Genomic DNA, 16,365 nt, shown 5'->3' on the forward strand with positions numbered 1-16,365 from the left:
GTGGGGAAGAGGGTTCGAGGAACAAGATGAGAAGGGTGAAACTACCAGACATTAAGGTATATGTCATGAAGTGGACTAGCAAAGCCCGTATGAGCAGCTTTAACATGCCAACTATACTGACAAATCTATGGAGATGGCATGTAAATTTCCGGGCATTTGTTGGAAACGCTGCGGGTAAGTGTGCATTAAGACCACCATAACGCATATCAGGTATGGTCTGGCTGAAGACCTTTAAACTTAGCGCTCTCGGGAGGCAGCCCGAGGTTGTAGAGTATTGTATTTGTGTTTTGTTTAGTTTTGTTTTGCTTTGTTTGGTTTTGTTGTGGTGTTGTGTTTGTGTTTTGGCAGGTTATTACGTTTCAATCCTCGTGGATGCAATGATTCAAGTTTGGGGATGTTTGGCAACATCCCCATTGAGATATCGGCGAATCCAAGAGATGTTTATGAACCGGTCCGATTACCGCAGCTGCATCACTACCAACACTGCTGATTTACTAATCAGGTTGTGTCTTGTTCTCATTTTGTGCACCTTTGTATATATTCATGTTTGTTTACGGTTGGGCGGATGGGTGGTGTTTAATGTGTTTGATGTGTTTATGGATTGTGAAAGTTGGTGGTGTTTTTAGTTATATATATAAAAAAAACCAAAAAGAAATTTGTGGTTTGAGTTGAACAGCTTTTGGGTGATGTTAAAGAGTTAAGCGATCAAATCTTCCCAAAACCGTACATTGGGGTCAATGTATCCCAAGTGTGGGGATGGGGAGAAATTTTGAGGTTTTTGAAAATTTTTAAATCAAGCTAAACAATGTGAGAATTTGAACACCGTGGATTTACCCCAAATGATGCACCGGCAACCCTTAATACCCTTTGTTCTTGGTGAGAGTTGAAGCCACACATGTAAATAAATAATACTTGTCTTGATGAGAGTGGCAACGGGTGGGGGTGCATAAGAACTTGTGCCTTAATACGGTTTGGGTCCTTAGTTGAATGTGAATGTAAAAAGGATAAGGGCAACTAGGTAGCCTCGTCTTGGTGAGTGCGAGTGTGGGATTTGGAGGGTTGGACCTCATTAATTATATATATGAGCATGGTTGCGAGAGGGGCGGGGGTTTGGACATTTAGTTGCCCATTTTGTGCCTAAAAGCCGATCATTTGTTACCCCTTAGCTAGTTTCCCAAAAATTTACCCGACTTAACCCGGTCTTATAGTGTTAGTAGTTGTTTTAGTAGTGTGTAGATATGTTATAGTGTTATGTTGAATATTTGATTGAAAAAAAAAGAAAAAAAAAAGAAAAAAAAGAGAAAAAAAAGCAATGAAAAAAAAAAGAAAAAAAAGTGAAAAAGCAATGAAAAAGAAAAAAAAGTGATGTTGAGTTGTCTTGTATATAGAAGTTATGTCATGTTTATTGTTTGTTTCATTGTGTAATAAAAGACCGGGTTAAGTCCTTCGCTACTACATATATATTCCATTTCCTACCCGTACACCTAGCCACGTTACAACCTTAAAGCCCTTTGATTTGCATTCATGTTTGGCATTTGTTAGGAGAAGGACCGATTTAGGTACAAGCCTATAGTTGTGAACCATCCGTTTGCCTTTTGTGTGTCTAGCTCATAGTTGCTAGTGCTTACTTGTTGCCGAGATGAGAGACATAGCGAGGGGTGCATTGGTTGGGTGTTAAAAAGGGGTTAGTAAAAGGATTGTTTGTTTTTTCTTGGTTTACATTGATTGCTTGTTTTGAAAATGATTTGTAATGGGTTGCTTGGGGCAAGCAACGGTTAAGTGTGGGGATGTGACGGGTGGTCCATGGGACAACCCTTAAGTGTGTTAAAAGACGAGTGAATCCCTCATTTGATCATGTAACTGTCTTGAATTAGATAACTACGGTTGCTTGTGTTTCAGGTACATTTAGAGCTTAAAAGTACGGAAATAAAGCTTCGAATAGACACGACTGGATTGTAGATTGAAAGACGGAGAATAAATGAAAAAAATAAAATTTTGGAATTGAATAATTAAGAAGATAACATGATAGAGGATGAAATTACGAGAACGTAGGCGAAAACGGTGAAGAAAACGGAGTTGAAACGAGAAAGTTATGAAGAAAACAAAAATTGATTGCTGAAGCCTACCGTAACTTACGGTGGTACCGTAATTTACGGTAGACTCTGACAAAAATTGATGCCGTAACTCAGTTTAACTCCACCGTAAACCATTTTAAGCCACCGTAACTTACGGTGGTACCGTAATTTACGGTGGAGGCCAGCGTGAAACTTGTAACTCCCTCATTTAAGGTTGTTTATGGTGCCTTTTCATCATCTAATCATTCCCATTCGTTTTGTAACTCCCAAGGGGCGAATTTGGGGTGTTCTAAGGTGTTCTTGAGTGATCTAAACAGGAAGACTTTGTTTTTGATTCCAATGGACAAAGGTTCGATTGTGATGATGGTTCATAACACTATGAGCGGCTAGGTTTGCTTGGTGATCGTCTCGGATGTAAGGTTTTATTTGTGACAATTATGTTTGTTCTTTAATTTCTGGAATATTAGACTGTGCATGTGTTGTTAGTTTATTATGGTGTTTGATTGGTTGTTTGTAAATTGTTGATGTATGTTTGATCATAGTTCTAAACCATACGTTTTTGGTGCCGTTGGCAATCGAGATATCATGGGAGGGATTAGGGTTGGATATGTGTTGATTGGTCATCGGGTAACAACCTCGCGTTCTAGGAATCCGAGTACTTAGTTCCCTTTCATCACAAACAATTGATCTTACATGAGCCATGTCTATGTGGTTCTTTCCAGTTGAACATGAACGTTAGTTGTCCCTTAAAACCTGAAACTCAGGATGATCACTATCCTCTTATCTTGTTACAAAACTTAACCTTGATTTGTAATCTAATTTAGTTTAATTTAGTTAATTAAAACCAATCAACCCAAACATTGAAATTTATTTTTCTTTCAATTTAGTTTACTTTAGTGAAGTTAGACATACATCGAGATAGCACATATTCCACAAATTCCATGTGTTCGATACCCACTTACCGCTAGCTAATTAGTTGTAATTGGATTAAATTTGATTGTGACCGCGACATCACGTCAACCGCTACATGACGTAAAATGCCCTAGGGTGGGGGCATTATATTCCCCTTCCACTAACCCCAAATTTCACATAAAACTTTCAAGTTAAAGGTAAGATTGTCAAAGTCAAACCTAGCAATCATTACTAAGACTTGAAATCACATAGCTGCTTATTTCTCTTTGTCCAATGAATTATATGAAAAAGTAATTTTTTTTTTTGAAAATTAAACTTCATTAAAACACACCTCCGTCCTAAACGGGCAAAAGACCAACAAACAAAGAACCCCTGACCCAAGCGGGCAAAGGGCAAACAGTAAATATTCAAAAGTTTGTTTGGGCCCGTAACCATAGCAAAACATCTTAGATATGAAAACTACGCCATAAAACAATGCAAGCATCATTAAAATATAAACATTGTTTTATATAATTTATTTTGCATATTTTTAGCTATGCAGTTAATATCGGTGGTATATCGATTATATTGGTCCCCTAGTAAAATATCAGTATCAAAAATCGGCCAAATTACTCGCTATCGATATTATCAGAGATATCACATATTTGACCGATATGATATAAACGATATATCACTGATTTTGATAATCTTCTTCGAATCAAATCATCAGTAATTAATCATAACATGAAAAGAAAACAAACATAAAGTAAGCATATAAACTAAAAAGCCGAGTTGAATAGAAATGTTAGATGGTGATTCACCTTGAATCGTCACATACATGGCCTATTCGTTACAATACCATATGTGCAAGCTTTTAGAAAGCACCAAGTTCTCATCGATTTTAGATTATCAAAGTATTTTATTGGATATTCTTTTCAGTAGTGTTGCCTTCAATGGGTCTCTAGGTGGGTGGGTGTATCTTTTGAGCTCTTTGATCCAAAAAACTTTCGAGCCTGCATAATGAAGAAGGGTCAGGTTTGATCTTAGCTCAATACCTTAAGTGACAAGCCTAGCTCCAACCTGAACTTTGTTGGGCTGTCTTGCATCCATACTCTGCTACTCATTCCAAACAACGGCATCGCCACAGAGCTCTTAATAATATATAATACATATTTAAAAAAAACGGTTACCACCTCTTGGTTCTAAAAGAGAAACCGAGGAGACATGTTAACTTACAGATCATATATCAAAGAAATGAACAAACTGAATGTGAATTCCCAAATGCACCGGTGCTCATTGGAGAGACCTTGAAGAAAAAGGTACATATAAAATTGAATCAAAAACTAATCATTGGAGAGACCTTTTGGAAATTCTGTGTTACCACACTTGGGATACATGTTTAATTTAATTATGTTAGGCTTCATTTTTATTATGCTTAATATTAGTTTATTGATAATGTATACCATCTTACAAGATTTTAAGTATTCAAATGACATTTTCTCACACTTCGAGTCTCGATAGCCACTACCACGTTACATACAGGAAAAAAAGAACTTCAATCTTACGTTAAAAAAAACATGCTTCATAATTTATTAAAATTAGTTTACTTATGGTGATTGCCAAAACATTGGAACATGAACTTTTTCTGTTTACAAAGTTAAGACTTGCATGATCTCCACCACCATATTTGGACATGTAGACAAAAAATAGAATATTTATGTGCACTATTACGCGAGCGGAAATCCACTATTATGCGAAAAAAAGTTAAGCATAAACACGTAAGTAAAGGTGATCAGTTTCGAGTTAGGTTGCTAAATATTTGAACAACAGTGACTATGATTTATGTACAAAAAGTTGCCATATCAAAAGGTGCATCTTATGTGTCTTTCCAAAACCCATACATTCTCAAACCTTACAAAAGAACCCAGGTTTAGAACACACCACACATGAACATCAATAAACAGCAAAACTTACCCATCCTTAAACCCTAGAATTAGCAAAATAACCATAGAATTTTCTATTTCATGTAAAACTAATCAACAAAAACTTACAAAGATCAGTTGCGTCTTCATATTTTGGATCCGAATACAAAAGTTCGAATGGAGACAAAATTTCTCATATCTTGAATGCTCCTTGAGGTTATACGACCTGATTTAGGGTTCGTGGAGGGAAGGATTTTAGACACATTGACGGTGGAAATCTACACCTCCCCTTTCTGCTAATGAAAACCATTTCACATTCACATTCTTATAAAAGTAGTTAAAAGTAATTCATGAATATCATAAACATCACAAAACTCATCACTGTTAGCGCAAATCATATAAATTCACCAAATCTGATGTGATTAAGTTCAAAAACATCACAAAATTCATCACCGATGAAAAATCATATGAAATTCATCATATCTGATGCGATTAAGCTCAAAAACATCACAAAATCATCATCGTTTGAGTAAATCATATGAACCTCATCAAATCTGATGCGCTTAAGTTAAAGAAAATCACAAAGTGCATGACCGTTAAAGCAAATCACATGAAATTCAATCGATATTATCATGAGTAGATGGAACAACAGTTGGTAGTGGGATTAATAGATCTGAGATGGGATGAAAGAAATCTTACGTGAAAACAGGATGAAGAAGTGGTCTATGGCAGGTCAGCTTTTGGATTGTATGGGAACCAATAAAGGAGAGAACCAAGAGAGACGACTGAAATTTGGGGGAAATGTTTAGGGTTAGGAAGAATACCATAAACAACCAAAAAAAAACCCGGTTCAGGAATGAGGGAGACGTGGATAGTGTGAATGATGAACACGGTAGTAAATATAAGGTAGGGTTGACACGTGTTTATATGAATATTAAGGGGACACGTGTCCCAACCATTGTTCATTTATTATATATAGAGATGGTATTTATTTATAAAAAAGAAATGATCATTTTGCATCTGCGGAAAATGACAGAATAGCAAGATTTTATAAGAAAATATGACCTGATTTCATTTTTGGACCAAAATGGCAATAAAACTGAAACCATAGGGACCCAGATGCAAAAAGTTTGAGTTTTGGACTAAAGTGGCAAAAGTGACCAAACCACAAGGACCAAAATGGCAGTTTACTCTTTATTTATTAATGTTGCAGGCCTTTGATGAGACTGCCTCCAATGCGCACTTGAAGGGGATGCATTTGATGATGTGGAGGACGCATTTGTAAATGAAGCATTGGAGTTGATAACATTTAAGGGGGTTTGTACGTAGGGAAGTGCACACACATACAGGAGAGAGAATGTAAAGGTGGGTCCTGTATTATTAATATATGTTTTATATAATTAATAAAGTGCCATTTTTGCCAAACACCCCACCCGAAACACCCTCCCTTGGACGAAATACCCACCCTTTGACCAAACACCCCTACCCACCCGAAATACCCACCCTTGGACCAAACACCCCACCCGAAAGTGCCTCCCACCTGAAATACCCCTACCCACCCGAAATACCCTCCCACCCGAAATACCCACACTTCTGGAATGGGCCTTTGGCCCAGTAGCAATCAATAAAATCTTTATTTTTAGCTTTTTTTTATTTTATATTATTTAAATATATTTTTACAATTATTTATTAAATATTTTTTAAGATTATAAATTAAATGTTTTTAAAGAAAAATAGAAAAAGAAATGGTGATGTGGAAGAGAGAGGATGCATGTGGGAATGATGGGTTGGAGTTAAAAAGAGGAGAGAGAATGCATGTGGGAAGAATGGGTTAAAAGCTGATGTGGCAGTGATGACTAGGATGTATGTAGTAAATGCAACCTCTTGCATTGCGGACAGTCTGAGAACAAGTTCAACTTCACTAAAGTTGAGTAGGAAGTAGGGGGTACTTTTTCGCTTCACCTTGTGTGTTTGTACATATGCTAAATTGGATTAATGGATTGCATATTCACCTTGTCCTGGGGACTTCCATTTTAAACGTAGGTATATAAGATGGGGTGTACTGAATTGGAATTACGGTTGAGTTTTGTAAAGATTACTTGAAAACAATTATAATGACGACATACCCCTTTACTATTCATATGTTTATTTGTTCTCCTTGACTTTTTGAAGGGCGGTCTACATCAAGTAGTCAAGTGTCATGGTTCCAGTTTTTCCCAAATGAATGAGATCCCATCCTTGATCCTACGTAACAGATGTAAGATTAAATATATTATTATGTTGTATTTAATTTAGTAGCCATTATAATTATTTACATTATACGGATCCCATCCTTGATCCTACGTGACAGATGGACCATATATAAGGAGACTAATATAGAGGTTACAATGTTAGACTTCTTGGTTAACTCAATAACATCAAATCGCCTCTCTCTCTCCAAATATTTCTATGTCTAACTCGATGGCTGCATCTTTAACTGGATTCTCTGCTGGGCTGTCTGCAATCACATGTATGTTATTCATGTTTTCCATTATGTTTAAACAGAACTGATCAACAACAGAAGGTTCCTTATTTTGATAATTTTGGACCTTGTAATCTATATTATGTTAAGCAGCAATGTCAGTCAGCATAACTCTTTAATAATTTGCAATGGTTACTGCTGAAGCGAGGATGATTCGACCAGCTAATGAAGTGGGTCAACCTTTTTGTCTTTGGCCAAAAAAAACTTATCGCTTGTCGTGCTTTCCAAAAAAAAACGGTGGTAATGTTTTTGTTTTCTGTTATAACAATCTTTTATGTGTATAACGCTTAATTTTGTTAAAATAACTGTTAGATTATAGCTGCAGAATCTTTAGGTACAAAGACTAGCTACATGGAATTGCATAATAACACTATGGTGTCTTGGGTATTAGGGTGAAGGGAGTGGTGCGGTGAAGTGATCGGCAAACCGGTTTGCCGAGGGGCAACACCGGCGTCGTCCCGTTTTCCCGCGCGGCAAAGTTGTGAAGGCGGCTAACCATCACCTATCGACAAAGATGAAAAGTGATGATGCTGATAATGATTGAAGAAGGTGATGGGCATTTGTGGAGGGTAGGAAAAAAAAAGAATAAAAAAAGTTTGTCACTTTCAAGTGTCTAAACCACTGCCAACATTTTTCACCAAAGTTTAAACTCTTCACACTTGCTGACATGTGATAGGGTTAAACCCTAAAAGAGAATAACTAGAAGAATATTTGGAGAAGATAGGAGAATTTCAAACTTCAAATCTGATTTTCCTTCCTTCATATTACGTACATAAATAAGTAAATAACCCAAACAATTACATTAGACTCCCTAAACTACTAATAATTAGTAAAATACCCCTAAACTATTATTCTTCACGTAACAATACTTCCCCCTTAAAAGATTCTTGACCTCAAGAATCACAAAATAGAGAAAAAAATGCAGCATCCATGAGTTCTTTTGGGTCGACTCATTCCAGGGTGGACGCCATTCGGTCCTTCCGATTGCAATCGGAGAAATCCTAGCAATGCACCATGGTGGGCGCCAATCATTTACGGAACTCACCTTTGCCTTTAAACAGGCACCAAAAAGATTGTTGTTAACAACGTCAATTATATCATCATCTGGAAGGGTATCAAACTTCCTACCATATTTGACATGAAGACCTAGACGAACAGGAACCGCATCACTGTTCGGAACCAGTAGGCCAGCCTTAACAACATTGTATAGTCTAGTTTTGGGTTCTGCGCAAGCGCCATTAGCAAGGATTATGCAAAGTGTGTCTCTATGTTTTCTTCCTTTATGAAGAACGGTGTCTTCATTGAAGGGTTGGAGCCTTTTCACTGTCTCATGTAATGCAACAATGGAATTATCATTGTTAATATTTTCATCAACAACAATTATGTCTTCTTTCTTCCGAGTACCCGTCCGCGAATCATCGCTAAACAGCCCTTTATCAGGGCCGCCTCCGCCGCCGCTAAAACTGCCACCGCTTGAATGCTCCTTGAGTGCTCGTAAGATCTCTTCTTGTTGTTTCATCGACTGTTCTTGTTGTTTCAACATGGCGGCTAGGGTTTCTTGGAGATTTGAGATTGCCTTGCGATGTTCCTCGAGAGTGCTGTCAATTTCTTGATTGCGAGTGTTAGTCATGGTAATCGAAAGCAATTCCGACCGGAGATCGGAACGGCTCTGATACCCTTGATAGGGTTAAACCCTAAAAGAGAAGAACTAGGAGAATATTTGGAGAAGATAGGAGAATTTCAAACTTCAAATCTGATTTTCCTTCCTTCATATTACGTACATAAATAAGTAAATAACCCAAACAATTACATTAGACTCCCTAAACTACTAATAATTAGTAAAATACCCCTAAACTATTATTCTTCACGTAACAACATGGCACACTCTGATTGGTCTATTTTAAAGTTTGTCACTTTCACCCGTTTAACCACTCCCTTCACCCTTATATATGTTTTGGCTATTAAATGGTCATGTGTTTTTTTGGGTATTTATTGGTCATGTCCAACAAATTATGCATAGCTATTGTACAGGTTGTTTTGGGTATTATATCTGTTATGGGTTTCAAATGGTCATGTATTATAGATAAGAATTTTATTTCAATTATCGGCGCAGATTACGTAAGGATAGCAGGTAGACGAGTAACAAATTGTGCCGTCATCCCCTTCTGAATAGATGAGAATTAGTCTTACAAAACGTGGACATCTTTTTCCGTTGCTACGATTTGTCACATGTACACTTTTCCGGTTCCTTTTCTCACCATATCTGGATCAAGAGGATAAGAGAGTGAAACTATAGACACAAAAATGTCTTCATCAGCATCAAATAAATTTCCCCAACTGATTTCATTTCGTAATTGTAAAAAGACGTAAATCATGAATAACAAGTAAAACTAATGGAAGATATATCTTTTAACCTTTATTAATAACATTATTTTAGTAACAATTTCTATGCTTTAATCTGACAAACTCACCGAACTAGAAGAGCATGTAAAAAAAGATTCTTACTAGAGCTTAACCATACTGAAAATGTAACAAAGTTCGATAAACAAAAATGTACACAAAACCAAATTTGAAATTAAAGTTGTAATGTGTAAGAGTTATGACATAGATAGACCACAACGAAGCTACTTATGTAATATATCACAAGAGCGTTGATAAAGTAACAAAAAAACAAGTATCACGTTATAAATTCTCGCTGCCGCCGCATCGCGCGGGTTTACTACTACTAGTATATATATATATATGTATGTATGTATATATATGGTTAGGTTAACGTACAATGGCTCTTATCGTACAATATGTACGCGTTCATCTCAGCAGTATGATCTGGTGCGAATTCACTCTTCAACATGCGATTTGTGCTGAAAAACCAACATGCGAAATTGCTAAAAAAAACAACATGCGGTTTCATCAAAAAAACCAACATGCAATTTCCAACATGTTTTTTTATAACATGTGATTTCACAATATCGTACGAGCGTACGATAAGCTCTAATTGTACGTTACACTTTTTCTATATATATTCAATCCAATATCCGAAAATCTGCACTAGATGTTTCAAGTAATCCGGTCAGACTCTGGATGTTTTGTTATCCATAATTGAATACAACTAACAAGTTAACTAGCTCATCATATCGAATTAATAACGGCGAAATTTAGATTATTAGCACCTTTTTAGTATAAAACATTAGGTTCACATAAATAAAGGCTATTGTCTAATGTCTATTAACTCTCAAAAGTGATAAAAAGAAATATCACAATTGTTTGACGAACTATGTGCGGTTGGTAGCTTGGTGTTAGGTCGATGGTATGGTTGATCCAAACCGATAAAGACGGTAGGTCGACTTGCACTTTGACTACACTTTTCCAAAAAGTAGTAAAACACAACATAACATTAATACAAGGGTTGTCAATCGACTATTAATACAAGTTGATATGTTGATGAGATAGCGGGTTGAAATGTTCAACTGTGAACCTGACCCATATTATTATTTGGGTCAAATATTCAAACCCTAACCCAGCCATATAAATTCGGGTCAACCTGAGCTCGACCGTTTAACTCATATTTTTTAAAATAATTCTTGACGATTTATAAGCGAGATGTTGGGTTTTAAACGGGTTATTGATATCATGTTTAATAATAAGCATGAGTGTGACAATTAAATAATATAATGTGTCAAAACTAAGATTATTATAACTAGGGGAATGTTAATGTACAATATCTCTTAACGTGCGATGCTTACGATATTAAATCACACAAGCTATAAAAATCAAACCCTAACCACGCATGAACAAAAACACATAATCATGCATGAACAAAATCAGAAATCACGCATGGGGTAAACTCTAATTACGCATGCTATAAAAATAATTGCGAACGTTATAATTTTCTCGCATACGCATCGCACCTTAAGAATATTGTATTATACACTTTCACGTTATAACTAATCATGTAAAATAGAAACGAAGAAAAACAAAAATATAAAAGACTTTTTTCTAAATATTTAAACGGGTTAATGGGTCAACCCGTTTTTTATACAGGTCAACCCAAACTCACCCCATTTTTTAAAAAGGGTCGTGTTAGTCAATACAAACTTGTTTTCTTCATGTCGGGTTTGGGTTAGGTTGACGAGTCATGTCAAGAATTGTCGCCCAGTACCCCGTATAACATACAAATTGTTTCCCATTGATAGTACAAACAATTATTTGGCATACACTGTTTGATATGTGTGGCATGTATGATGTATTGAAAGCAACCTAAAGCTGCCATTGATCCGTTCATCCATCTTTAACAAGAAATGCTTCAAATCATATCTACAGTTCACAAGTACGCCTCATGTTCCACCTTATCACACCGAAGATAATAATAAGATGGACACTTTATGAGATTTTGATCAATTGATTTCAAAAGTTCACCTACTAAAGTTTTACTCTTGACTTTAGAGTAAATTGAGTAAAATGCACGGATAGTCCCTGTGGTTTGGTGAAATTTCAACTTTAGTCCCTAACTTTTCAAAATTACACTCTTAGTCCATGTGGTTTGACAAGTTGTTACTCGGATAGTCCCCAAAGCGGATGGAGGTTAGTTTTTCTAATTAAGTGGGTGTGAAATGACAAGGACTATCCGAGTAACAACTTGTCAAACCACATGGACTATCCGAGTAACAACTTGTCAAACCATAAGGACTATCCGAGTAACCTTCATCCGCTTTGAGGACTATCCAAGTAACAACTTGTCAAACTACATGGACTAAAAGTGTAATTTTAAAAAGTTGGGAACTAAAGGTAAAATTTCACCAAACCACAGGAACTATCCGTGCATTTATCTCGAGTAAATTATAGGCCTGTAAATGAACCGAACAAACACGAACATAGACATGTTCGTGTTCGTTCACTTAACTTTAACCGAACATGAACACGAACACGAACATATAACCGAACATATTTTTTTGTTCGTGGTCGTTCATTAAGAAATCGGGCATGTTCGTGTTCGTTTATGTTCGTTCGTTTAAAGCCTGAACGAACAGTTCACGAACATAAACGAACATAAACAAAAAAAAATTAAGTGAACATATTTGAATAAACATAAACAAACATAAATTAACATGATTGAACAAACATAAACGAACACAAATGAACGTAATTGAACAATTATCTATAAAGAAACACAAATTTAATATTAGTGAACACAAACAAACAAGTCTAATATATTACATTTCATCCGAAAACATAACTAAATCAGGGTTCACAAATACTAAAATTAAGTAGTTTTTTATATAAATATTAAGTAAGTAATCAGTTACAATCCAAGAAAAAATTTATATTTCATTTTTATTACAAGAAAACTCAATTACTAATTAGTTATATTTATATAAGTAGTTAGAAAACCTAATATTTATATAAATATAACTATTTATCTATTTACTAAAATTTAAACGAACGTAAATAAACGGACATAAATGAACGTTCACGAACATAAACGAACGTTCACGAACATAAATGAACGAACACAAGGTGTGTTCATGTTCGTTCATTTAATTAAACGAACAAAATTTTTTGTTTATGTTCGTTCATTTATTAAATAAACGAACATAAACGAACTTCCCACCGAACAAGTTCACGAACAGTTTATAAACGTTTGGTTCGTTTACAGCGCTAGTAAATTATATATAGTGTTAACTAAATTAGGGATTTCTCACTCGTCAACTCTTGACTTTAAATTACATATAGTGTTATCTAAATTAGGGATTTTTTTTTTCACTTGTCAAACCTATTTATAAATGTTATCTATATTTTTTGATCTCTATATATGAAAATATAGCCATTTTACCCTCTTTTATTACAAACGTTGTTGTCTCGTAATTATTTATTGAAAATCATGAAACTAGTAATTTCCTTCAGGATGTTATCCCTCTTTGGCAATGCCATAATAAATTCATACTTATGAGCATGACACGCTAGACACTTTTGTCGTATATTTGCTTTTACTTATTTACTTGTGTACCGGACTTCATGTCATAAATATATGACACTCGAATTGGATTTAGAATTCTATACTTGTTCTTTTACTTGTGTACCACATTTCATGTCATAAATATATCACACATGAATTGGATTTAGAATTATATATTTGTGTATTTCTAAAATTGTCTTTTCGTATGCCTGTATTAGATGATGTATGAATTAGATTCGAGTATATGCCTTTTATATCTGTGTTTTTATTGAATGTGTTTTTCAACGAATATTTGATATGAAAATACGATTTAGCTATCTGTATTTTATATTTGTGAATTCTTTTCGGGTGCTCGTATGATGAGATTCAAGATATTAACTTTTATATTCGTGAATTCTTTTCAGTATTTACAAATACAATATGCATGTAACTAGATGATACCCACGTCACGTTGCGGCTATTACTTTATAGTGGACGATGTAGTTCTAATACAAAGAAACTAAGTGTAAACAAACACAATACGTAATAACATTGATTGTTAAGATAAATTCTACAAAATGTACAATCAATGTTTTAACTCGTATCAACATTGTGGAGAACAACGTAACGTGCATAAAGCGTGTCGGTCGCGACTTGCAATTCCGCTTGTTTTTCGCGGATTTTGCTAACCCGCTCAGTTAACTCGTCGAGCTTGGTAGTTATCCTACGATTTGATTAAACCACGACCTCTAGAACCGTTTCATCTGTTCGAAACATTAATGTCATCGTTGGAACTTGACATTTTTTACCTATATATTCACATACAAATAGCTTTATCTTTAAAATGTCAATAAGAAAGAGAAAAATGAGTACTCGATAACAAAAGGCTCGTGTACATCACTGTGTATGTGCGCTTTTTTGATACAAATTTAGTCATTAAATATCTTAACGACAGATTTGTCATCGCCGAATACAATTTATAAACCAAAAAAAAACATGTGTAAAAGAGCACTAATTTGTTTTAGGCTCAAAAATTTTGGGTTGACCTGTTGCTTTTATAAGCCTTCTTAGATAATAAGACCCAAATTACATACATCATAGCCTATTTATAACGCATTTATATCTTATCAATTAGATAATATAACAATTTTAATTGTGAATAGTGGTAGATTTTATTGGTCTATGTGGCTTTATTTAATTGATAGGGCTACAATATTAATATTGTTATTTTTTTTACTTAATTTACATTTTTAATCCTTAATTTTGATAAAGTTATGATATGATCCCTGAACTTTAATAGTTCTTCTTTTACAAACGATTTATGTTTGTAGCACTGATCTTTAATAGAATTATTTTAGAAGTTTAATAATATTTTTTTTTCTATAAACGATTTATGTTTCGACCCCTGAACTTTAATATAGATACCATACGGCCCTTTGAAGTTTTAATAATTTTTTTTCTTTTTCTGATAAATATTTGTTCTTTTATCTTTTTTTATAAGTTTAGTTCTTATTTTTTTATTTTACTTATTATCTATTTAACTTATTATAAACACAACTAACTTTTAATTCTAGACATGTATACCCATGTTTATGTTCTTTCAATTTATTTACTCGCCTACTCATTTCTCTTTACATTATCAAATCTTTAAACTTTAAAAAATAATTTATTTGTTAAATTAAAAGTTAAAAGATTAATCACACAATTTAAGAACCTCTATACGAACTTAGTAAAATTCTATAAACTTTTCTCGTGACATATGCGTATTAAAATTATAAAAAAAGGTAAATATTATATTTCTTATATCGAAATAAAGTGTACCTAATTATATCTTTCCAATATCCTAAAACCCACCCACTCCAATTAAGAAATAAAAAAGGAGGCTATATTATATTATTGTGTTTGACAAAACAATGCTCTATGGGAATTAGATTATTTCAATGGGAAGATGCAAAAGCTATGGATGCTTTTCCAGCCAAAGTTAAAACAATAACTTATCTTTGATATTATACATAGCCTATGGTATAGTTTTCAAAAGTTTCAACTTTTTTACTTCTATAAAACATATATTAAAAGAAATACTTCTATAAAACATATATTAAAAGAAACCATATTTAGGGATGATAATCACAAATTATTTTTCAATGCCCCTCTTTCACGAGGGTTTACTTTATAACCATCTTTTTAATCTTTATACCATAAAAGTTGAACTTTTTATGTTTCCAACTATTAGGAAAATATAAAATCAAGATTATTAAAATTTTTCTAATTTAACGTAGTTTGATTTATAATACGAGTCATGTCACATCTACCCATAACTCTACCTTCACCAATCAACCTCCCATCATTACACCCTTTTTTCCGTTCTAGAGCCATCACCTACATTTGTTGTCGCACCATCCATTTTCACTTGCAACATTTTGTTGTCTCATGCGTTGTCGATACTTTCATTGTCGCTCTCCTCTACACCGTCTCGTCCCTGATCGCCCTGTGTCATCGCCATCTTCCCTTTTAACTCACACATTTATTTCCTTCTATTTAAAGACTTAGTAGTTAGTATCCATAGTCCCCTATCTAAATATATCTCCACCACATGTTCATTCAAAAAGCATATACATATGCACATGGACCTAAATTACACCCATATGTATTCCGGATCCAAACCGGGTTTAAAATTGTAACTTTTACTAGGGATGATCATTTGATACTTGATACCAATACCAAATTTTTCGTATCGAACTTTTATCGGTATCGATTCGGTACAGACTTTTTGGCGTTTTCGGTACAGTACCAGTAAAATACTGATTTTACCTTTAAACACCGGTACTGTACCGAATATTTTCAGTATTAGTACCCAACTTTTGTGATTTTCTTTACCGATACCACGCTCATCAAAAACTTTTACCTAGTGGAGCAAGTAAGTTGACAAAACACAAGGGCAAAATAGTAACTTCAAAACTCACCCCACTATCCACCACCACAACTAGAAAAATAAAATCAATCACACACACACACTCTCATCTT

General features: G+C 34.5%; 1 long non-coding RNA gene across 2 annotated transcripts; it reads right to left on the reverse strand.

The window, feature by feature from the left end:
• Nucleotides 1–3,741: 3,741 nt before the first annotated feature.
• LOC110907716 lies at nt 3,742–5,741 on the reverse strand. 2 transcript variants are annotated; one of them, XR_002573979.2, is made up of 5 exons: nt 5,588–5,741; nt 5,018–5,181; nt 4,203–4,272; nt 4,047–4,117; nt 3,742–3,979 (listed from the first exon to the last, which is right to left on the reverse strand). It is a non-coding gene; the product is annotated as an uncharacterized LOC110907716 (long non-coding RNA). The 2 variants fall into 2 exon arrangements; XR_004884172.1 differs by having other exon boundaries at nt 4,047–4,272; nt 5,588–5,739.
• Between the last annotated feature and the right edge of the window lie 10,624 nt (nt 5,742–16,365).

Source organism: Helianthus annuus, chromosome 2 (genome assembly GCF_002127325.2).
Source record: "Helianthus annuus cultivar XRQ/B chromosome 2, HanXRQr2.0-SUNRISE, whole genome shotgun sequence".
Lineage (NCBI taxonomy): Eukaryota > Viridiplantae > Streptophyta > Magnoliopsida > Asterales > Asteraceae > Helianthus > Helianthus annuus.